General features: G+C 38.0%; 1 protein-coding gene across 8 annotated transcripts in view; it reads right to left on the reverse strand.

Annotated features, from left to right (window-relative positions):
- The window catches only part of DTNA (dystrobrevin alpha), a 386,149-nt gene that overhangs the window by 203,956 nt on the left and 158,377 nt on the right, over positions 1–23,816 (reverse strand). For all 8 annotated transcript variants that reach the window (XM_061170131.1, XM_061170130.1, XM_061170132.1 and 5 more), the window contains exon 2: positions 6,029–6,158. The gene's annotated coding sequence lies outside the window, so the exon portion shown is untranslated. The remainder of the gene's footprint in view (positions 1–6,028; positions 6,159–23,816) is intronic.

Here is a 23,816-nt window from a genome sequence, read left to right on the forward strand (position 1 = left end):
ATCTATTTCTGTTTTGTAAATAAAGTTCATTTGTATCATTTTTTAGGTTCCACATATAAGTGATATCATATTTGTCTTTCCTTTTTTGAAAACTTGGAGTTTTATTTCATGTCAGTTATTATTCTTATATTATACATGGTATTTGAATCATATGATTTAAAAAAATTCAGAACAAGTTTATGTACTCTCTTAAGAAGTGCTAATAGTGTCATTATGTCTAGAGAAATTTTTATTTCGCATCCAATACAAATCGTTTCATAATTAGTTATAAATATTCATTTCATAAATATTCTTAAGGAGAAAAAAGGAAGAGAAATCCTTGCCTTAAAAAGTCCCCAGTTCTAGTGGTGATTCGACATAACATTTAGCCCCCAAATTCTATCAGTCTACAGCTTTAGACATCATTTCCAGGCTTATGCTCACATTAATAAATGAGGTTTTTGCACAAATAGGTGTCAGAACCACAAGGTGCTATATCTTTTAAACTCTTGTTGAACAGAAATAGTGCTATTTTTAGCATCAACCTAAACATAAACTTATTTGCCATGAAAAAAAGATTTGTGGACTTATAAACAGCTTACCCTCAGGGAATATTTTAAATGGAAAATTCTAGCATTATGTTACAAACATATTCTTATTATAGGATTAAACTGGAAAGCTCTTTTAGAGTGGCAGTTCGCTGCAGTAGAAAGATATGACTTAACATTCTTGTCCTGCCACTTACCAGAAATATGACATTAGCAATTTACCTTAACTCTTGGAATCCTAGTTTTTGTCTAAATAAGAAGGGAAATAATAGGCAATTTGAAGGGTTGTTATGAAAATTAAATAAGATAATGTTTGTGGAGCATCTGTTTTGGTGCTTGGCACAGAATGGTACAGATCCTCCCTATAAGGTCCCCTTTCCCCTGATGCAGTGCTTCCCTTTTGTTGTAATGGCTGGGCGAAGTATTAGAATCTTCACCACACTAAAAACACTCAAACTTTTCTCAAAATATGACCCTTCATGCTTCATTCAAAACCAAAAAGGACTACTCTGAGCTTGGTAAAGAAGATTCAAATACTAACCAAAAAACTTGGTACTTGTCCTTGACGAAAATTTCAAAGGGAAGATGGACAGATAACATGAGGAATTACATGAGACTGTGAGTGACTGAATGAGATGGCTTTTCTTTCTCTTGTCTACAATAGGAGCTGATCTCCTAGAAATGGCCCAAAGGGCTATGTGAATTCAGAGATAGGACTGATAACTGTTGAGCCAGGAGGAGTTCATCAATGACTTCACTGAACCCATAATAGCAATAGAGGTGGTGGATCTTGAAAGATGACTAAGATATTCCAAGTCTCTGAAGAGTGCATGTGTGCTTGTGAGTGAGGGGGGATTTGGAGGGGGGTATGGATGCGAGGAACGTCTGGGCAGAAGAGCCAGCATGAGCAAAAGTGAAGGCACAAAGAGCATGGCTCAGAGAAGGCAGATCATCCCCATGTTAGCACAGGTCAACTGATGAGGAACAAAGGCAGGTGCTGAGACTCAAGGGGTCTGTTGTGCTTCTATTATGACATGCTAAGGAATACAGGAGGCAGATTTTGCTTTGCAGTTGATGGGGCAGCCAACACTGGGTTCAAGATTGAAGTGGGTGAGGTTAACTAGATCAGCTGCTGTTCTGCTGGGTACCTATTACATACCAGGAACTGTACTTTGTTGTTTTATGGATATTATTTTCTAGTCTTCACAACAAATTAGATATATCTTTTCAGGTGGGGAATGTGAAGCTCAGAGAGCTTAAGTAACTTGCTGCTCAAGATTATACAGTTTTCCATTAAGCAAATGGCATGAAAGAGCAATAGGATTTTAAAATATTAACATCAGGACAAACCATTAAAGAAAGAATGGAAATGATGAGATCTGAATGTCAATTAGGAAGTTGATTTAGGCAGTCATGTTTTAAAAGGAAAGGAGATTAGGAACACTGAAAAGAGGGAATTTGTGTTCAAAGTGAGGCTGTTAGAGATTTGAGCAAGATTTCTTAATACAGGTTTATTCTAGAATGACATACATTTTAAGATAATAAACAATGTTGCTTCTGTGTTTTAAAGTTACTTGATGACTATATTACACAAGAGACAGTGCAGCATAATAATTAAGTGCTCAGGCTCTAAGCCAGACTGCCTGGATTTGAATTTTCACCCCAATTTACTGAACCTCAGGCAGGTTATTTAACCTTCCGGGGCCCTACTTTCCTCATCTTTAAAAAAGGAGAGATAATATTACTTATAGATTTGTTTAAACATGAAATGAAGTATATGTTCATACAAAACAGTGTTTGGTATAAAGTAGGAACTCAGTAAGCATTAACCAGCAATTGCTTTGTGCGTATGTCCTTATTCACCAATTGTTTGTTTAGAAATTATGTACAGTGTGCCAAGCACCGTGCTTGTTTCCAAGGATGCAAATATAGTAGGGCAGAACTTTTGTATACTATTACAAGTTAATCACTAAAAGGATGCTATCTATAAGCTTAAATTATACATAATGGCCCATTTCTGGGAACCCTTCTTCCCAGGTAATGAGTGTTAAGCTAAGATACCTTTGTTTAGCTCACAGGAAACATCCTGACTAGGCCCACCTGTGAATGACTGCAGGGAGGAAGAAATTAACACATCTGGCTGACCAGAACCAGGAAATGTTTGACTTTACTGCCTCCCCTTTTAGTATAAAAGAAGCCTGAATTCTAACTCAGGCAAGACAGTTCTTTGGGACACGAGTCCACCATCTTCTTGGTCTGCCAGCTTTCCAAATAAAGTCATTATTCCTTGTCCCAATAACTTGTCTTTCAATTTATTGGCCTGTTGTGCAGTGAACAGTTAAGAGCTTGGACTTGGTAACACAAAGATGAGGATAACAGATGATTTCTCTTAACAGATGGATAGCACTTGATTTTTCCAACATCGTATTCTGTGGTGCAGCAGAAGTACTACGACTGTATCTTGGTTAAAGCACTTTCTACAACTCTTTGGGCACCAGTGATTTAAAATACCTATTCATAATGTTGCTCATTAGTTTCAGGACTAATAATTCCACTTCTCCTACCCCCTCCTCCAATATGACATTAAGGTATGTTCAGCCTGAGTTATCTTTTATGATGGGTGTTCCCTTTGACCCCCCAGGCAGTATTACGAAGTTAGTGAGATGATTTCAGTAGTCTCTGCCCACTTATGTGTACCAAACTCTCAGAAGCTGAGTGTTTGCATCACTGTCTCAGGAGTTTCTTCCTTGCTAATTCATTTGACTTATGTGTAATGTAGTATGCATTATTAATGGGTGTATTTCTCTTCCCAAGACTATTTTTTCTGAATATGACTTTATAAAGCCTCATTTCCATAAACTAGAGAGAAATGTGAATGATTAGAATTTTCGGTGTTGTAGCAAACTAAGGAAGATGTGAGAACACCAGTTATATACTGCATTTTAAACCATACCATTAAGCTACACATCCCTGTGTCTCCCAATTTTAGGTTATGAAGGGGTCCAAGAAATTCTGCTCATGGCCTCATTTTCACATTGTCTAAAAGGATTCTCAGTTAGGCATTGCAGGTTTAACATTGACATTGGTTGAACAGATGAAAATTTGTTGGTAGGAGGGACACCACGTCCTTGTGAGTGTACCCACAATACATTAAAATGGACAGATGAGCAGTCATCATGACCTCTGAGAAAAGATTGAAAAGGAAAATGTCTACATAAATAAATGAGAAGGAAATGAAAATAGCGAGGCACTTGCGTTTAAAATAACCAAGTGAAGTGCCAAAATGATTAAGTACAAAGCCTCTTTAATATCCAGGAAGCCCTTTAGAGTGAGTGCGATTGTGGGGCAGCGATGAATTGTTTACCTGTCAAAAAAGGCAGGCTTTGGCATCCTCATCACTTTGCTTTCCAAAATATTCAGTTTTTATTAAGGGACATGGGAAATGTTCAGACCATAAGGGATCTTCAAATAGCAAGCAACCATTACTGAAAGACAGTGATCAGATCCATAATAAAATAAATCTGAAGCCTGAGATTTAAATGTGAATGTAGGAATGAGACTGATGCCCTATGAAGTTCTTATATTGGGCGTACAGAAGGTTGTGAAATGCGAATATTAGAAAAGTAAAACTCATATTTGGTGTATATCTGAGAATTTAAAAAATCTTCCCATTAATTTGATACGCAAAATGGGAATATTGACAAAGGCTCTGTTAACACTAACAAGTTAATGCTGCAAAATTGTATAGCTTAGAATATGGCTTTAAATATATTAGGTTAGTTTTTTTCAGTGTAAAAGTATCCAGCTTTACATTTAACTTAAAATTTTCTTTCCTGAGAATCATTTATTTTCCTTGGGAGAAGCAAGTAATCCCTGTTCACTTTTCTTCCAATAATTTTGGGAGAAATTAATGAAGCACTGATAGGTCAGTTAGGATCTAACCAAGAAAAGAGAAAACAGTCTAAATATTTAAAACAGATGGAATTTAATACAGGAAAATGGTTATACAGATGATGGAAGAATTGAGAAGCTAAATTGAGGATAGCAAATCAACCTGGAGGTTAGTACCAGCAGGAAGCCACAGACACCACTACCCACAAGTCTCAAGGGCCAGAGGGAAGAGGTGACATTACTGGAGCTCAGAGTTCAAGGTCACTGGGGGAAGCTAGAGGCAACAGGGGGTGGGTCTGGGGGCTGGAAAACCCAGCCTCTAGGGGTCAGCCCCCAAGGAATCAGCAGAATAGGAGCAGGGCAAGGAGTGGACGTGAAGTTGAAAACAGGCACAGACCGGCACAGTGGAAAGCTGAGAGTTAAGTAAGTTAAGAAAATAAGTTTTCCATTTTCATTTTCTCCTCTGGAGCAATGTTACACTAGGCAAATTGATTTACTGGTATTTTTAAAGGGCATTAAGTTTAGCTCCTGGGAATTACATTCAACAAGTATCTTGTAAATAAATGAAATCACCATTTTAGTTCCACATATGACCTCAATAAACCAAATTTACACACACTTAAGATGATGAGACATAATCCACCTTCACTTTGAAGTTAATAAAAGGTAGAAAGGAGTCATCATTGTCTTTTTGGATTAGATTTAGACAGTGGTCAATGCTCTGTCAGTTGCATTGTTTTATTCAGAATTGTGAACAGAGGTACATTCTGATGTTCTGGAAATCACCATTCGTTAAAGTAGATAATAAAGCCACACTTTGAAAACAGGACTCAGGAGGAGGTGGAAAAAGCCACACAATTTCCTCAATAAGACCACCACTCAATTCCTCTATTCCTCTCTGTTCTGCTGAGAAATGACAGTGCCATATTGCAGACTAATAGTAAAGCACCTATTTGTACGCTCATGTCTTTGGTAGCATGGAAGGGTAATTACGTCTGGTGATGTAAAAAAATATATATCCATCTATCTCATGATCAGGAAAACAAAGCTTAGTGTGTGAGCACATGTGCGTGCTTAATTGTGCACAGCAGTTTGAAAACCACACCTAACCTAAAGCATGCCCTACCTTAAATTAAGCAATATGAGATCTCCCGGTGGGCAGCCTCTGAAATGTTAGCCTTATCTCACACCCAGACCCGTAATGATTAAACTGTCATTATCACCATTACATTTTTCTCTAACTTATGTCATTAAAACATGGTCTTAGCTCATTTTGGCTTATTACTTTGATACTAAATACTGTTATATATTTAAAAACTTGATGACCTGTAGAATAGAATGAAGCATTACCGCATCTGCTTAATAGAAATCAGCAAGAGATGTCAAGGTCATCTCTGTATCTTACACCTCATCATTCAAGATGGTTTCTGATAATAAAAACAAATAAACAAAAGGCACAGAAACTAAGTCTTTCACTATGTGGCACCTCATTAAAAGTATAAAATGCTGGTTATATTGAACCCCATTTTCTTTTCATGCAAGGAAGAGAAACACTTTAAGGGGAAATAGTTCAATGTCCATCTTAAATTTCTTGTCTCAGACTCACTCACCTAAAATTCAATGAAGAAACAGCATGAACTTTTCAAAACCATCTATTTTCTTTTCTTTGAAATGGCAGTCAACTCTGGCATTTAAAGACTTTCCAAGCGTTTCATCCAGGGACTGGTAAATCTCACTTATCTGCAATGAGAAAATACACTTTTATTTAACTAAGCAACTCACACTTACATGTTTATTACAGAAACAGAATGGGCAGATCTAGAACATATGGTGTTTTACAAATCCGTTCATCCACTAAGAACGATTTGTAATAGTCAACTCAGAACTTTGGTTTTCATTTACTATAAGAAATGTTGAAAAAATAGACATTTGTGCCAGAAGTTGTTTTACAGAGGAGGATGGTGAGGACCAGAGGGGTAAAGTGACTGTCCAAGATTAAGCAGCTGGTTAGTAATAGAGTAGCCTTGAACCTTGAGCTGCTAACACTGCCTCTTGTTTTTGGTTGATTAAAAACTCAGAAATGGGAAAACCTGGAATCTTCTGTTTTCCAAGTTGGTAAGTTTCTGGAATATTGTGTCACCATAATTTCTCCTAAAGCCAGGGAAACTACAGTTGAAGGCAGAATCCTCAGACCAGCATCCCCTCCAATGGTAGATGCAGGCGTAGGCTACCGCAGAGACACCCTGACATGATTGAATGACCCGCACGCTTTATGATGTTGTAGAGCAATGGCGTAGATACTAAATAGTTCAGAATATGGTCTGTTGGTGTTTCTTAACAAGGTGGAATGATTTTATAATCTTTTGCTTTCTGAGAAAACTCACAGATGAGAATGGAAGGAGAGGCTCCTGGGCGCACGCGGCAATTTGCCCAAGAGTCCTGCTGCATGAAAGTGACCAGATGCTTTACCCACCATCTCTCATCAGCTAGTCTTTCCCACCTTTCTTTCTTCCCCTTCCCTTCCCCCCTTTCTTCTTTTCACCAACACACAGGCTGGATGTTACTATCCCACGTGCCAGGTGGCTTGAAGCAGGAGAAATTTGAAGTCAGGAAATCCCATGTTCAGAAGAAGGAAAAGAATGGGGAGAAGGGGCATCAGAGCAAATAAAGCGGAGAAGATGTCTGATGGCAGTAAAGCCAGAAAAGGAAGGGACAGAGGAGCCTAGCTCTGTACTCTGGCTGGTGGGAGGTGGCCTCTGTCTCCAGACCCACCCTTAGCTTTCCTCTCCCAACTGTCTTCTTCGGCCCAGGTTATCTAAAACAATGGCATAATTATTTTTAACTTTCATGGCTTCAGACCTCCTATGCTTTTGGGTTCATAGAGAAAATTCTATACAATAACTCCCCCCTGCCTCTAATCCAAGTTCTCAGATATATTCATGATTGCATTATATTTATTTAACAGGACATAAAGAAATTTTCACGACACAATTAACACTTGTTCTCTCACATTAGAACCCAATAGTCTTTCACTGTACTTAGATTATAGGGACATGCATACAACTGGCATTCTTTGAATTAAATGTATTATTACAACAGTAGCACTTTCAGATATTTTTTGTTTTCTGAATGTACATGCTACTAATTTTTTAAAAATTGGGGTTTGGGTAAATTAGACCTATGCATCTGGGAATGAGTTATATGTTAAAAATATTATCTCTCCCTCATGAATGCAGCTCTCCAAGTCAGAGCAACAGGAAATAAATGGAAATCTTACACCATCTTACATAATTTTATATGACTATATATATGTATATGATAAATCTTACACATACAGATAAACTTACATCCAGCTATATCTGGCAATGTAGAGTCACTCAAGAAATCCCTTAGGCCTGGGCACCTCTTAGGATCATGTGGCTGGTTGTGTTCCTCTGCCTGGCAATTTTGGGAAGCATGTTTTGCATTTTTGGTTTTTGCCCAGGTCCCTGGGTCATCCCAGATTGCAATAGACTAGGAGGGCGATGAGCTCAGATAGAGATGCTGTGTGAAAGGACCCACAGGGAGGTTCAGGTTTCACGCCTTAACTGGGATCTGTGACTGCAGTGAAAGTTGCCATTTGGATGATATCTTGATTATGAGCCAGCTTTCGTTTTTGCTGTTCCTTCTCGAACAGGAAGTGGCCCCTATCTCAGCCTGTATCTCATACGCAGTGATCGAAACCAGCTGTCTGGTAGGCAGCTCCATCCCTACCCATCTTGGTTTCTGTCCCCTGAGACCACTTCAGAGGATGCAGACTGATTATCCATAATTCTTTCTAGCCTTGAGCCTGAGGGTGGCCGCCTCCCAAACTGTCACTGAATTAAAGGCATCCATCCTCCCCTCTATTCTCCCAGCAGCCCAGAGGACACTTGCAAAGCAAAATTCTCAAGTGAACATTGATTAGGAAAAGAAAATGATACTTTTCTCTCTTTAACTTACTTAATTCTACATCAGCTATCAAATTCTAGTTTGACTCTGTGACTTGAAGTTAAAATTTAGTGTCATGGGATAAAATAAAACTGTCTCCTTTCATCTGGCTCCCTGAAGAGCTTTTGGTCAGTGTCCGGATTGGAGCTAGGAGTCAATATCTTACCACTGAGTACCACAAGAGAAAGAAGTATTCGGTTCATTTGGGGTGCCAAATTTTAGTCCTATACTTTGGATGGAAGTTGCTGGGGTCGGATTTTTTCTTATTAAGATAATCTCCTCAATGTAGAGCACACAGAAACAGAATGGACCACCAAAAAGAGATAGTAATCTTTACACTAATGGTATCAATTTAAATAAAGGCTTGATAATCATTGGTGGTAGTGGGACTTGATCAAGCACATACACTCCCAAACGAGGTTATGTGGGAGCAAACCAAATATTAGACTGGAGTGAATATTCACATTTTTATTCACATTCATGTCCTTACTGATCTTCCCACCTAAAATAGTACTCCTCCCTCATTCTCTATTGCTTACCTTGATATATATTCACCCACATAGCACTTCTGCTATTTATTATTTATTCATTGTTTGTCACTTCACGCTAGGATATAAGCTCCATGAAGGCAGGAACTTTGTTCACTATTGTACCCCTGAGGCTTGGAACAATGCCTAACAAATAGGCAGTAATATTTATTGCATGAATGAATGAATATACCTTGTGGTCCTCTTTTCTTATAAACATTTGATCCCGTTTCCTCTTTCTTACCCTTATGAGTTTGCACCATACTGAAAATAATTTCCTCACAATGGGAAAAATTCAAAGGCCTTTATTCACTCTGAAAAAATGAAGAACCCAAGTGAGCATTATGTCTACTTTCCTTGTTAGGTAGAACTAGGATTGCCTAACTGTGAAAAGGAGGATTGAAGACGATGTTGTCTAGTACCTCTTCTGTAGCCTTTTCTTCTCTTTTAGTTATGCTTGGGAGACTATAGTGTTATGAGTCCAGCTTTCTAGACTTCAGAGGTTAGGATGGAGACCACGTTCAGATCACTGTAGTCATAGGGGGCAGGTTCAGTGTTTTGAGGACCAGTTACAGATGATGAAGACCAGAGATCTGCAAAGGGCGCCCCAGAAAATGCAAAGATGGAGCGTTGCACTGCACTCAGAAGCATGCATGTGGGGCTTTTCTGGTATTTTACACTGTCAGTTGGCTTAAGTTGTAGCAGTTATTAAGGGATGTGGCTAAGAATGGTCAAAGTCACTTGGGAAACAATAACTACTTGTTCAGATAATTTCCCAACAACTTAAATAGGTCCTGCTTTTTATGAGTGACTCTTTGCTGCCATAGTCACAAATGGCATGCTAGGAACTAGTATATATAGGATGGATAAACAACAAGGTCCTACTGTATAGCACAGGGAACTATATTCAATATCCTGTGATAAACCATAATGGAAAAGAATATGAAAAAGAATATATATGTATAACTGAATCACTTTGCTATATAGAAGAAATTAACATAACATTATAAATCAACTATACTTCAATAAAATTAAAAAACCAAAACCCAGTGGCATGCTAAGGTGTCATGCCAGTGCTGAGGCCGAGCTCAGGACTCTGGCTACCCCTGTTCACACACACAGCATCAGTCAGATCCCTAACAACAATATGGCTGGAGGAAGAGGAAAAACTTAGATCTGAAAGGTCCTTGAAGCACCTTCTGATGTTATACAAAGGAGGCTGAATAGGATCAGAAGCCTGGGTTTTATTTTTGTCTCTCCCACTAACTAGCTGGGCAAATCATTTATACTTAACTGGGTTGCCGTTTTCACATTAGTAAAATGAGGGTATTGGTTGAGACCGGTGCTTCTCAACCAGGGATGATTTCACCCCCACCTCCCAGGGACAGTTGGCAATGTATAGAGACATTTCTGATGGTGGAGGGAGGGTAAGTGAGACTGGCATCTAGTAGGTAGAGGCCAGGGATGCTGCTGGACATCCTACAGGCACAGGACAGCTCCCGTCAGAAAATAATTATCAGTCCTAAGTGACAGCAATGCCGAGGCTAAGAAACACTGGTTAGATGGTTCAAGTCCCCTCAGTCCTAATAGTATTCTCTAATTTTACCACTCGTCTCCTCCAGACCTCTGACGCCACACAAGTTAAGCCTAATTCCTCTCTGGAAGCTCCTCCAACTCTATGTACTGCATCAAACTCCTCCCACATCTCCCACCTCTACTCTTAGCCCCTCTGTACCCGGACCTTGGTGTCTGCACACCATGCTTTGTGTTCCTTCTCTGTAGCACATGTTACTACGTACAATTGCTATAAATTTTCTTCTCTGTATAAGAATATATGCAACTTGGCAAGGACTGTCTTGTTTATTTCTTCATCGTCTTTAGCACATCATCTTTAATGATGACTAATTCTCCTCACTAAATGTTTGTTCAATTGATGGTGGAACAATTAGCAAACATGAAGGTCAGTGTTTTCTCACTCTTTCCTACACAGAGTTGTGGTATAAACTTATTAGATCATTTCACCAGATTATTAGTTACTGGCCTAAGAACATTAAAGTGGCTCAGGAAGCTACAGTAAAGTGGATTTGGGATCATGGCCCTTGGACTAAAATCAGAATCACTCCAGACACAAGGTTATTAGGTCAGAATCAGGGAGGAGACTGTGGAGATGGGCCTTTCTGGATGCTTTAAAGCTGGAGACAGAATTAGTGCACAGGGATGGATACTTGGGCACCCTCTTTGTTCCAAAGATTTGTTCTTGTTGACACAGAGTTCAGCCTGAGAACCAGGAAGGTCTTGGATGTCTGCACATATTTCCTATTAAGGGCATAGATTGTTGCTTCAGGCTCCGAGGATAAAGAGGCTGTAGCACTGGGACAGCCTAGCTGCTCCGATCCAGTGTGATCCGCCCAATCACAGAAGGGCAGAATCACCAGAATCCCAGCAGAAATTCTGGGCGCCAAGGGAATTACTGTTGAGACTGGCTGCATCTGCTTCTTGCTGTGCAGACACCTCATTTCTGTGAAGTTTGGAAGTCTTTGGCCAAATAATCAGGGAAATGAATCTAATCTCAGAGGGAGTCGTGCATCTGTAATCCCTGCCCATTGGATTGATACCTACACAGGGCAAGTAGAGTCACTGCCTGCCTCACCTCTCAGTCACCTCCTTTACTACCCCCTAGGACATATAACAAGACCACAAGAGGATATTTGAGCAAGTGGAAGATAGTAGCAGAGTGTTCCGTTTTCCTCTTGATATTTCACCAACAGACAGGGATAAAAAAATTATACTTCATCACTCAGGTTAAAGTAAGGTAAAGTGGAGAGAACAACACAATTTGGATGAAATAGCTGTCAGAGGAATGGACATATACATTCTGCAGTGAATGTGGAATTTTTTCCCAGCATAAAGCCAGAGGCCTGCTGACATTCAGGAACCCGTAAGAAAAAAAAAATATGCTTGTCAACATCAGTTCAGGCGGGTATTCAGTCAACTGTTTTAAAGGTGCTGAGAAGGAAGAAGGTGGTTTATAAAGGATTTCTCAGCTCTGTTCCTTGCACAGCATGTTTTTCAGAGGGAATGCCTTTGTGTTTCTATCTACTGCATCACACTGTAGGCTAAGGCAGGTGCTTACCCAGATGATATTTGCTTTTTAAAAGAACATCCTCCCCATATGTTTAATGATTTGCACTGCACCTGGGCAGTGTCCCTCACAGAGGAGCTTGAGCATGGAGAACTCACTTGAGTGTCCATCATTTTTTCTTTTTTAAAATAATTAATGTAGGGCTTCCCTGGTGGCGCAGTGGTTGAGAATCCGCCTGCCAATTCAGGGGACACGGGTTTGAGCCCTGGTCTGGGAAGATCCCACATGCCGCGGAGCAACTAGGCCCGTGATCCACAACTACTGAGCCTGCGCGTCTGGAGCCTGTGCTCCGCAACAAGAGAGGCCGTGACAGTGAGAGGCCCGCACACCGCGATGAAGAGGGGCCCCCACTCGCCGCAGCTAGAGAAAGCCCTCGTGCAGAAACGAAGACCCAACACAGCCAAAAATAAATAAATAAATAAATAAATAAATGTAAAAGTAATTAGCTATACGCCACTATTTATGAAGAAGCAAGTTTAATAAAAAATGAATCAGAGATGGCTGGAAACTTACAGAGTTTTAAAAAAAAATAAAGTAACTACTTTTAAGAAGTGTGGAAAATATAATAAATTATAAAGAAAACTAATGTCATCCACATTCCACTATCCAGAGGCAATCCCTATGAAGGTATTCTACATTTACTATATTATCTATACATTATATCTCATTATCTATACATATATATGCATACACACATAATTTTTAATGAAATTGAGGGATTATAAACTATATATAATTTTATTTCAAGTTTTATTTTTTGCTTTTTGTATCCTTTTTATTATTAGTGATCCACACATATTCAGCATGAATACTTCCTCTTTTCTGGCTATGAAATTATTTTATCAAACTTGCTAATTAAAGGATATGACATATGAAGGTATGGGGCATCCAAAGTCACCAAATCCTTCTTTAGTTTACTCATGTGCTTTATATACACTCACATCCACACAGAACACATTTCTGTTATATTTCAGAAGAAGGCAGTAGATCATTTTATTTTATAGTAGTGCTTATTTTGTTACAGAAACCTCTACTGTACAAAACCCATGTATCCCAAAATATCAGAAAAACAGGAGCCATTTTTTTTTTCAGAATATGCTTTTAGAGAGAGTGATTACCTCATTTTGTAGCTTAAAAAATACAACTGTGAGATCAGTGAGTGTCTCATTAACTTACACAATCACTAAACTGAATTGTCTCAAAAGTTTTCTTAAATGAAAATCTCCTTTTATGAACAATATGCACCTACACTAAGTACACAGAAAAACTATCCCCTAGTGATGACCCATTAAAACTTAAAGCTCTGCATGTTGAACTTAATTCCAAGAAAGGTGGAAAGATGAACAGATTTTTTGCTGACCAGGAGAAAAAAGATTTACCCAAGCTCAGCCTTTTGTCTCTTGCATCTCAGTTCACCTGCCAAATTGATCAAAAAGAGAATTAAATTGAACTTTGAGTGTTAAATCAGAATGTGTCAAAGATTTATCCAATTAATTTTTAAAAAGACAAAATTTTAATTAGCCACAGGCAGGTATATCATAGATTCTACTGAAATTTCCCTGGTGATATGTGACCATCAATATCTGCTTCAAATTTATGTTCATTCATTTGCTAAAGTCCTGCACACTTCTTAGAGATTAATCATGCCTCGTGATTTGATATGTGTCTGTTTGATTTTACCATGATGTAAAGATCAAAACAAATAGAAAAGAAGAAAGGAAGGAAGGAGAGAAGAAAGGAAGGAAAGAGGGAGTGAAGGAGGAAGGAAGGAAAGAAGTCATGAAACTGGATATGGGGTCGGGGAGCCACATTAAAAAAAGATTTTCTGGACCTTTACCAGTTACATTCTTAACATTAACTAAGTGATGGATAAATACGGGAGTAAATGTTTCCATGCAGAGTACCATACCTCCTCCAAATATCTTGAATTAAATTTTTGTACTAAGCAGATAGAATTCCACATTTTTAAACATTACTCTTCTCTAATATATTATGTAAAACCTAACCAGAAAGCTCACTCTCGTTAAAAAACATGTCTGCATAATAGCAGTTATTTGGACACAATTTCAGTGACAAACTTTGTTTTTTTGTTTGTAATACATCTCATGTATCTTGTTTCCCCAGAAAAAAATATTTATGTGCAAAATATGGAGAGTGTTTTCTTAGACAAAGAAGTGCTTCTTCTGGAAATCATAAAGAGACAGAAGGATCTGATTCTGGGAGCCAATTCGGGCCTTGCCTTTCAGTGGTGCACTATGACCTTGACTGATGGCCTTGAATATGCCACATGCCCTAGTAGCCCCCTAAGGACAACTGAGAGCCTGACTTATTTTCATCTGACTCAGAGAAGATGAGTGTCTTTTAAAAAAATGGAGATAAAAGATATACATTTAATTTGGTATCAGTAATTTCCATGCCATTTTGGAGTTAAAAAAAAATATTATACCCTACATCCTAGGTATGCAAACCTTTTGTTCTGAAGGCCCCATAGAGCTTGCGATTATGTGTGTTATATCTACCAATATTTACCTTATTAGAAATTGACTTAGAAATTCAAAAAAAATATTTACTTATAAATGTATTTACATAACAATGGTAAACCTTTTAAATGTAACATAAATGGTATCTTTTTAAAAATAAAATAGTAATGTTTTCCAAAACAAAAAATGTAGTGAGAAGTAGGGCGTGCTTTTACATTTTTGGAAAACTCTTTAATTTCTGGCTTCATAGAAAGAAGATAGCTGGGTTTTCATTTCTGCTTCTGCACTTAACCTATTGCAATATGTTGTTTTGGTTGAAGAATACGAAGAAACTCCAAACTTACACAGATATGCAGTTCAGAAAGGTAGAGTATTTCATAGCCTTTCAGATGATTGTGGATATTTTTCTTTGATTTGCCTCTGAAACTCAACAAGTGTTGTTTCTTAAAGGTGAGTTGCCATGTGGAGTCTGAAACCACATCAATGAACTTGGCATAGTCCATTACACCAAAATTCATGATCTGTCTCATATTTGTGTTGATTTTTTAACTTATGCATGATTTTCCAACATCGTGAGTTGGTCATTTGAGAAGTATTGGTTCACTGAGTTATGCAGATCTTCCAAATGTTGAGCCATTTCACTCTCAATAACAAAGAGTCGTATTCATTAATGTCACCATCAATCTCATCAGAAAAGTCTTTTAGGTATTGGGAAGCTGTCAGGCTCACAGTGACAGATGTAAGCTTTCCAAAATTCTAATTTTTACTTCAAAGTTTGAATTTTATCATTGTCAGAGAATACTGTTGGTTTTCTCTGCTGTGACAGGCTCCCTTCATTCATTTTCAAGGAAATCGTCACCAAATACCGCATCTGAGTAACCATAGTGTGCCTGCCAGTTGTTCTTTCAAGAAAACAGGTTGTTCTGTGAAAGATGTGGCTAGTTCAGTTTGCACAGCAAACAATCTTACTCTCAGACACCCATCGTCCCTCAATATATTTCAAGAGCACTTTACGCTTTCCATTGCCTCACACAGGATATTAAAAAGATGTGCATCAGAGTTTCAAGATGGAATAAGATTTTTGTTGTTGTTATCGTTGCCTGCTTTGTTTTTTACTGTTTTTGCACGACAGTGAAGAAGATAATTACTAACCAGTACAGTCTGGTGCCACTGCCTTGATTTGTAATACAGTTACACCAGTTTTATCCACCATTGCTTTTTCATCATCAGTGCAAATGTTCGCACAATCAAAATGGCAAATAATATGTTAGGGTGATTATTAAAATAGTTTTGGCCTCAAGGGCCCCATGAAAGTGTCTTTGGGACTTCACTTTGAGAACCATTGGCCTAAAAGGAAGGGAATACAGGAAGGTGGTTGAGTGAAGGCTCTGAGGTTGGATAGAGTGGTGGTAAATGGGGTGGTAAATCTCACCCCACTTTTGATTTAATGTTTATGTAATAGTGATTGAGTTACCTACCCACTCCAAGCCCCATTTTCCACACCTCTAAAATAGGAATAATAAAAGATCTTACCGCCCAGAGCTGTTCCAAGGATTAAAGGAGATCCCTTAGCATAGTGCCTGACCCACAGTAAACTCAACAAGTATTAACTATGATTACTAACATTTATATTATCGCTTCTTTTTGCGATCAAGAAACAACGATGTGAGTAAATCAGAATATCAACTGTGTTTGTTGGAATCTGTTTATGCTACACCAATCTAAATTTAGTTCTACATTTCCTCTGTGAGTACAAGCTACATGCAGATATATATATTTTCCAACTAAGTTGAGTACAGAGATTGATAGTTTGCCCTTTGTAGGCTGATTTTGCAAATCTTTATGTAGTCAATCATGAGAGAGATTTCTTGGTAGTTAGAGTTGGTGATGACAAATGAGAGATGGGATTTTGACGGGGACCCATGATCTCTCAATCCCTGATCTGCCACCTGCCACAGTCGTGTGAGGGAAGCGGATATTACCAGTGGGTTACACTGATCAAAAAGCCAGGTTACAAGGAGTCACAGGGGCGCCATTTGCCTAAGGCCTAGAACAAACGCTTGAGAAATGTCTCTCCTACAACATTTACTCTTGCCCAAATCTCAGTCCTCCAGATTTTACCACTTTGTGGAGAAAACTGAATTCAAGGAAATGGTTTCTAAGGAAAAAAGTGGGAATGAGGGTATTTGCCTCAGTAAAGGGTGAGGTGTGTATGCACACACACGTGCATACATGTATGTTGCACTCTCATCAACAGGAATTTGGCAGAGATTCTGAGTGTTGGAAAACTCTAAGCTCATAGGCCCATCAAACTGATGTAAATGGGGGAAATAGGTGGGTATAAGTCAAGGAGACCCAGGCACATTCTGTATGCATATTTTATCCCTACGAATGTTTTTTACTTCTTCAAAGACGTATGCTCTCTCTTATTTTCCTTGTAATTATAAGAGGTTCACTTGGTCTATTTTTCTTTTTATTACTTTTGATATTGACCTGAGTAGAACAGAAAACATCCAAAACCAAACAGCTCTTAACAACAAGAAATCAACGATGCAAGCTTGATTATAAGTGGCACATGCCATTTGGTCTCAATATTGGAAAAATAATAGGGCGAGTTAGAGATGGAATTGAAATGAAGAGTGTGTGCCCTGTTGAAAGACAGCAGCTCCTTCTGGGTGTCCCAAGTACAAGCATGGACCCAGTATGGCCATATATTCCTATTTTCATGGTCAGGGTGGAAATCCATATCTTTACAAGAAATCTTCAAATTTACAAATGGATAGATCAAACAAAACATGTTGGCAGGATTTGAAGGCTACCATATTTTTCATTTCTCCAAAGATATAATTTCATTTCCCCTCCATTTCATGGATCAATGTACTGTGCCCTTGACTCATCTCTGTCACCACTCATTGGGTTTACAAGAGTGGGAAGGGAGGATAGAGAGGAGCCTTGATCGCCCTCTAGTGGCTACAAAGTGCCAAAACAATTAACTGAACATACTGTTTATTTACTGGAAACTCACTAAAATCAGTAAAGCAGACTTTGGCTATTTTGTGTGAGATGTGAACCACATGGTAATTTTACTGTTAGTTCAGATTAGACTCTGGGATAATAGGCAACAGAAAGAAGGAACAGGGAAATCAGTTCGAGGAGAGACTTGAGACTTAGAATGCACAGGAGTTCCAGACCTAACCACCAGGGAAAGAATCAAAAGTTCTGCTCCAACAGAAGGCAGGGCCAGCAGTACAGGCTGCTGGCTGAAAGGTGTATATTTTGTTTTACATGTAGAGAAGAGTACAGTGTGAAGGATCATCTTATCCACTGGCTAGAGTTGTATCTAGTAGTTACTGGCTAATTTGATCCCCGTTTTAAGAATTTGATAGTAGCTTAGCATTTATTAATTAATGGAGAACATATTATATCCTCTTGTGTAGAAGCTGAACTTGAGGAAAAAATTTTTAGGGTGGGAAATGAGATAAATTAGTTAATTTTGAACAAAATTAAAGAGAGTTTCAAATAGCTCCGTAATATAGAGCTAATAAAGGCTCTTGAGAAAGTTGAAAAATAGATCTTGTGACAGCCTTGTTTCACTTGGATGCCAATGTTGTCTTAAAACACTGTCCCCAAGTATTATATGCCTCTAGCTCAAATGTCTACTTTCAAGGAAGGTTCCCTCTGTGTATTCATTTCCTCGCTGGTTTGCCCTGCTTGACACACTCAGATAATTTAATGAACTGAAATACAATTGCTTTTAGAAGCTCAATACTTCATTATACTTTTGTTTTAAAAACAGTTTTTGAGTTGAGAGTATGTCAGCAAAACCACCCAAAAGAATGTGAATGCTGTTACAAGGTCAGCCTTTCAGAAGCTGGAGGCAGCTGTCATTGGCATGCTGTCAAACGAGCACCATGGGCAGCGCGGCGGCATGGGCCATGAGTCAGCAGCTCTGACAACACTAAATATGGTAACCCATTAATGTGCAAGATAACAGGTACCCATGCTGCTTCAGAAAGCCCTAGAGAGAGGAAATATTTCATTTTTCAGGTTTATTTAGAAGGAAATCCGCATAGGTCATTAAAGCCCGGATGTGAGTTCCTGTGTGTGTTCATGTGTGTGTGTCTGTATTGGAACCTGGATTATGATATTATGCATTTGGATTTCTTCTGTGAAGAAACACATACTCAGATTGAGAGCTGAAATGTCAGAAGCTAGGCATTTCAAAGGGGATACTGTTGAGCTAAGAGGGAGTCATGTTTTACACCCGGGCTGTCCGATCCAATAGCCACCGGCTACTTGTGGCTATTGAGCAGTTCACATGTGCCTCATCCAAATTAAGATGCGTCGGAAGTATAAGATACACACTGGATTCCAAAGATACGGAACAAAAAATAATGGATCATATCTTTTTGATAACTTTTTATATTGCTTACATGTTGAAATGATAACATTTTTGATACATTGGGTTACGTGAAATATATTTATATTAATTTCACCTGTTTCTTTCTATTTTTAAATGTGGCTACTAGACAATTTAAAATTACATATGTGACTCGCATTATATTTCAATTGGACAATGCTGCTTTAGAAGATATTTGATTTCATCTCCTTCCAGTCTCTCTCTCTCTCTCTCTCACACACACACACACACACACACACACAAGGGATAGGAAGGGGGCCATGGTAGTGGGTCACTGAAAAATTACAGGCTTCAAAGTTCCATTCAAGGTGCTGACTTGGAGATCTACACCAAAGAATGGGTACAACATAAGCCAAAGCCCTGGAAGACATCCTACCTTAAATGTCCAGTTGGCCTCAACTTTAGGTCCAGGGGTGAAAGGGCATTTGTCATAGTTCATTTAATTCTGGCCACTTTACTAAGAATGAAAGGGACCGCCAAAGATGCTGAAAATGTTTTCCTCTCATCACTCTTATAGAAGAACAAAATGAGCTCTGTAGAAATGAATTGGTGTTGCTTCCTGAACTTTTCAATCTGTTTTAGATATAGATGCTCTCAAGAATGATTTGACTGTGGTGGTACCAACTGGATCATAACACATTGGGCTAAAACTTTGACTTAATGAGGATTTTGATAAAAGCAAAATCCAGACACTGATTTGGCTTTTTAAAATCAACCAACGAAAAATCATACTTCCCAGATTTGCCTGAATGTGTGTTTTGTGTTTTGAGTGTGATTTCTCAGTGCTATTAAATTATCCCCCTAAATTCTGGCTAGTGTTGACAGGTTCCTAGCAGCCTTTCTCCTGTACCTTGTTGCTCCATCCTTTTTAGCTTTAGTCCATGAATCAGATATGTCACCCAGCTTCTTTTCTTCTTCATCTTAGCCATCATCTACTTTGAGGACTGTGGAGGCCTGGAGTTGAACAGATGCCAATTTGGGGCTCCAAAGCCATTCACCTCTTACCTTTAAATTTCTCTTTCATCCATTTTAACTTTAACTATTGACTTTACTTTTTATGAGTACAGCTGGAAAACAAAGAGCCAAGCAGAGGGCTCATTGATGGTGGCTGGGCCAGTCTGAACGATTGTCCAATGGTGTATTCTAGCAATAAAACGGTAGTGGTGTCCTTGGCTCCTGAACTAGTTGGAAGAAAGGGTGAAGTTCCTCAAATATTTCTTCATTTAAAGCTATGCAAGGGGGACTTCTATTGGAGAATGGCTCATTATACACCCATAAAATCTCTTTCTAGTATTCTTCTTTCCTTAAATTGATATATACAAAATTTAGTGCCTTCATGTAAAGTTACAGAAATGTTTTAAAGAAAATTAACAGGTTCGTATTTTAATAATTTTTCAGATATTTTTCATATGCATGCTTTCTTATTTAAAAAATTTGAATGTTACATTAAGTGGTACAATATGAACATTTTCATAAGGGATCAAAACTAGATAAACACTTTTACTACGACTTTGGGTAATTTTTAAAAAATCTTTTCAGTTTGGACAGTGAAAGGAAATTGATTTATACCACATTTAACTTTTTGACAAGTTTATTTTTTTCATCTAAATTCTGGACAAGTGTTTCTGAGCAACATAAAAAAAAGTGACTATATTTGGAAAACATACAAAGCAAGAAAAATTTAGGCAACCTAGCAGAAGCTTCCAGCATTTGTAGCATAGCAATCTTATATTATCTGATTCCAATGGTTGCGATTTAAAAGATGTTGAGTAAGACTACAAATATGGAAAGATTATGTAAAGCAGACTGACTTAATTGCACAAAATTTTAGATAACTGCATTACAGTGTTAAACAAAACATTTCACCATCTAATAGTTAGAATTTTCTCTTGTCTTTATCCTAGATTTATTACCAAGAAATATAACAAAAATAAGGACCCCTACATATTCTAAGATTTTACGGGTTTACTCTTTCAGAGAAACCAAACAAAGAAAAGCCACACCATTGATGGCAGCTGTGACAACTGTAAAATATGGTTTGGGAAAACTGACAGGGCTTGGAAGTCTTCGACATGAGAGTAAAAAGCAACTTCTGATTGCTCCCTGACCTGGAAGTTCAGGAAGAAAGGGGTTAATGGTGATTGACAGTTCATCTCAAGTCCTTTTAGCATGGCTTCACCATTAACAGAAGAAGAAAAATGACACGATTCTCAGACATTAAAGGTAAGAGGAGCCCCTCTGTTCTCTTGAATGTGATTCCTGGCAGGAGATAAAACTCAAAAGTATAGATCTTTCAAAGAAGATGTGGTATATATATACAATGGAATATTACTCAGCCATAAACAAACAATGAAATATTGCCATTTGCAGCAACATGGATGAACCTAGAGATTATCGTACTAAGTGAAGTAAGTCAGACAGAGAAAGACAAATATCATATGATATCACTTATTTGTGGGATCTAAAACAATGATACAAAGAAACTTATTTACAAAACAGAAATAGACTCACAGATATAGAAAACAAACTTATGGTTACCAAAGGGCAAAGGGGGGGGGATAAAGTACGGATTAACAGGTACACACTACTATATATAAAACAGATGAACAACAAGGACCTACTATATAGCACAGGGAACTATATTTAATATCTTGTAATAACCTATAATGGAAAAGGATCTGAAAAAGAATATATATCTAAAACTGAATCACTTTGCTGTACATGATACATGATGTACATGATACCTGAAACATGATAAATCAACTACACCTCAATTAAAAATAAACAAAAACAAAGTATATAGCTTTCACTGGCTTCACCATGATGAATTGCTTTAATGAATGGCTTACTTCACCTTTTCTAGGATTGACAGTCTGTGCTTAGTGTTTAGCCACACTAAAATTGGAAATGAACTCATGACTGAGCTATGTCTAATTAAAGAAATAAAAGGAACTTATAACTGTAGCTTTATAAAAGGAACTTATCAACTGTGTTAAAATTTGACAGTGATATAAAGCCATCCTGTAATGGGATTTCTCAAAGCACAGAATGGTGGTCAAGAACATAAAGTCCATTTGTATAACTTAATTCTTTCATCTGCAGCAAGAGAAACAGTCAACAATTGAATATTACTGTGAGCGTGTGTATAAGCATACGTGCGTGTGTGTGTGTTGGGGGCGGGAGTGTATGTGAAGCATCCCTTGTCTGCTCATTTAAGGGTAGAATGGAAAGTTGATAGGTTTAAGAATAAGGTAAATTGACAACTTAATTTCTTTGTGTGTATGAATATTGACTTTTTTCCCCAGAGAGTCTATCTACTCCATGGCCCAATTATAAGACTCCTGGAAAGACTGGCCCTTTCACACTCCAACAAAATAAGAGTTTTATTGTACTCAAATGCATCAAGTTCTTAGAAAAATACTCAGGCAATCTAACTTCCAGAAAAATTTATCTAGCAGTACTAACAGTAAACGTAGTACTTATAGGAAAGAGAACATAATTTAACCAGAGTAGTGACCCTTTGAATATTGTTAGAAAATATTAGAAATTAAACCAATAAAATTTCCGTGATAAAAGATGAAAACACAAAAGAAAATCAACAGTTGAATTGGCAAAATGCACAACAGTCTGCTTAACTTATCTAAGAATTTTTCCTTCTCATCTAATAATAGTTAATAATGACGAACAGAATACTCAAAAACACTTACCCGCATAGCTATGCTTTTAACCACTGTTGCCTTTACCAGATAAAGTTAAGCAAGTAGGATTCTGAGCATCTTTAAGCAGGGGAATGATGGTGTGGGGGAGGGGAGAGGAGGCCCTGGTTGCCGGGCGAATGACCTGGCTTATGCCAGGCTGATGTTCATTTTCCTCTTACCCCAAAGTACCACCAATTGTGTGAGAGAAAGGGAGAGAGTGATTTCCAATAAGTGACCCAGAGAAGGCTGGGGGTAGGTGGCTGTAGTGTGGGAAGGTCATTTCTTGAACCCAGCAGTTTACTTGCCTGACTACCAGATTTTGCCCGGCTGAATAAGAGAATACCATATGTTGTCAGCATGCTACAGGGTTCTGAAAAAAATTACATATATTACTAAAAGAATTCCTTAATATTCTCTCTCTCTATATATATAGAATATAATGTTATATTATATATATAATATAATTCTATTATATATATAATTCTACCCAACTTCCTAAATACATACATAGTGGAAAATTATCCTACATGGAAGATGAGTTCCAAAATCTTCTGCATTTGGGGCTCAGAGTATGAGGTTTGCTTCCAGAATGTGCCCAAGAGATTAACTTTCACAACTGAGCTCTGTTCCAGCTAGTTTTTTGTTTTTTTTTTTTAACATCTTTGTTGGAGTATAATTGCTTTACAATGGTGTGTTAAGTTTCTGCTGTATAACAAAGTGAATCAGCTATATGTATACATGTATCCCCATAGCCCCTCCCTCTTGCGTCTCCCTCCCACCTTCCTATCCCACCCCTCTAGATGGTCACAAAGAACTGAGCTGATCTCCCTGTGCTGTGCATCAGCTAGTCTTAAAGGTACTGCATGCTCTGAATATACACTGGCAAAATGCAGGAGTACAGTATAGTGGCCAAGAGCATGAAATTATAGCTATTACTTATTTTCTCTAAAAGTATCTGCTTATCTTTAATGTAAGGATAATAATAGTGCTTACTTAGAGTAATCTTGTGGATTAACTTAGATCATGAATGTATTGTACCTAGCACACAGCTAGGTACTCAATAACTGGTAACTGCTCAAGGATTATTAACCAGGGTGAGGAGTGGGAAGTAACTAAATAGAAATGGGAGCACAGGAGTATTTCCAAAGAGTCATTTTTTAAA

Source organism: Eubalaena glacialis, chromosome 15 (genome assembly GCF_028564815.1).
Source record: "Eubalaena glacialis isolate mEubGla1 chromosome 15, mEubGla1.1.hap2.+ XY, whole genome shotgun sequence".
Taxonomy (NCBI): Eukaryota; Metazoa; Chordata; class Mammalia; order Artiodactyla; family Balaenidae; genus Eubalaena; species Eubalaena glacialis.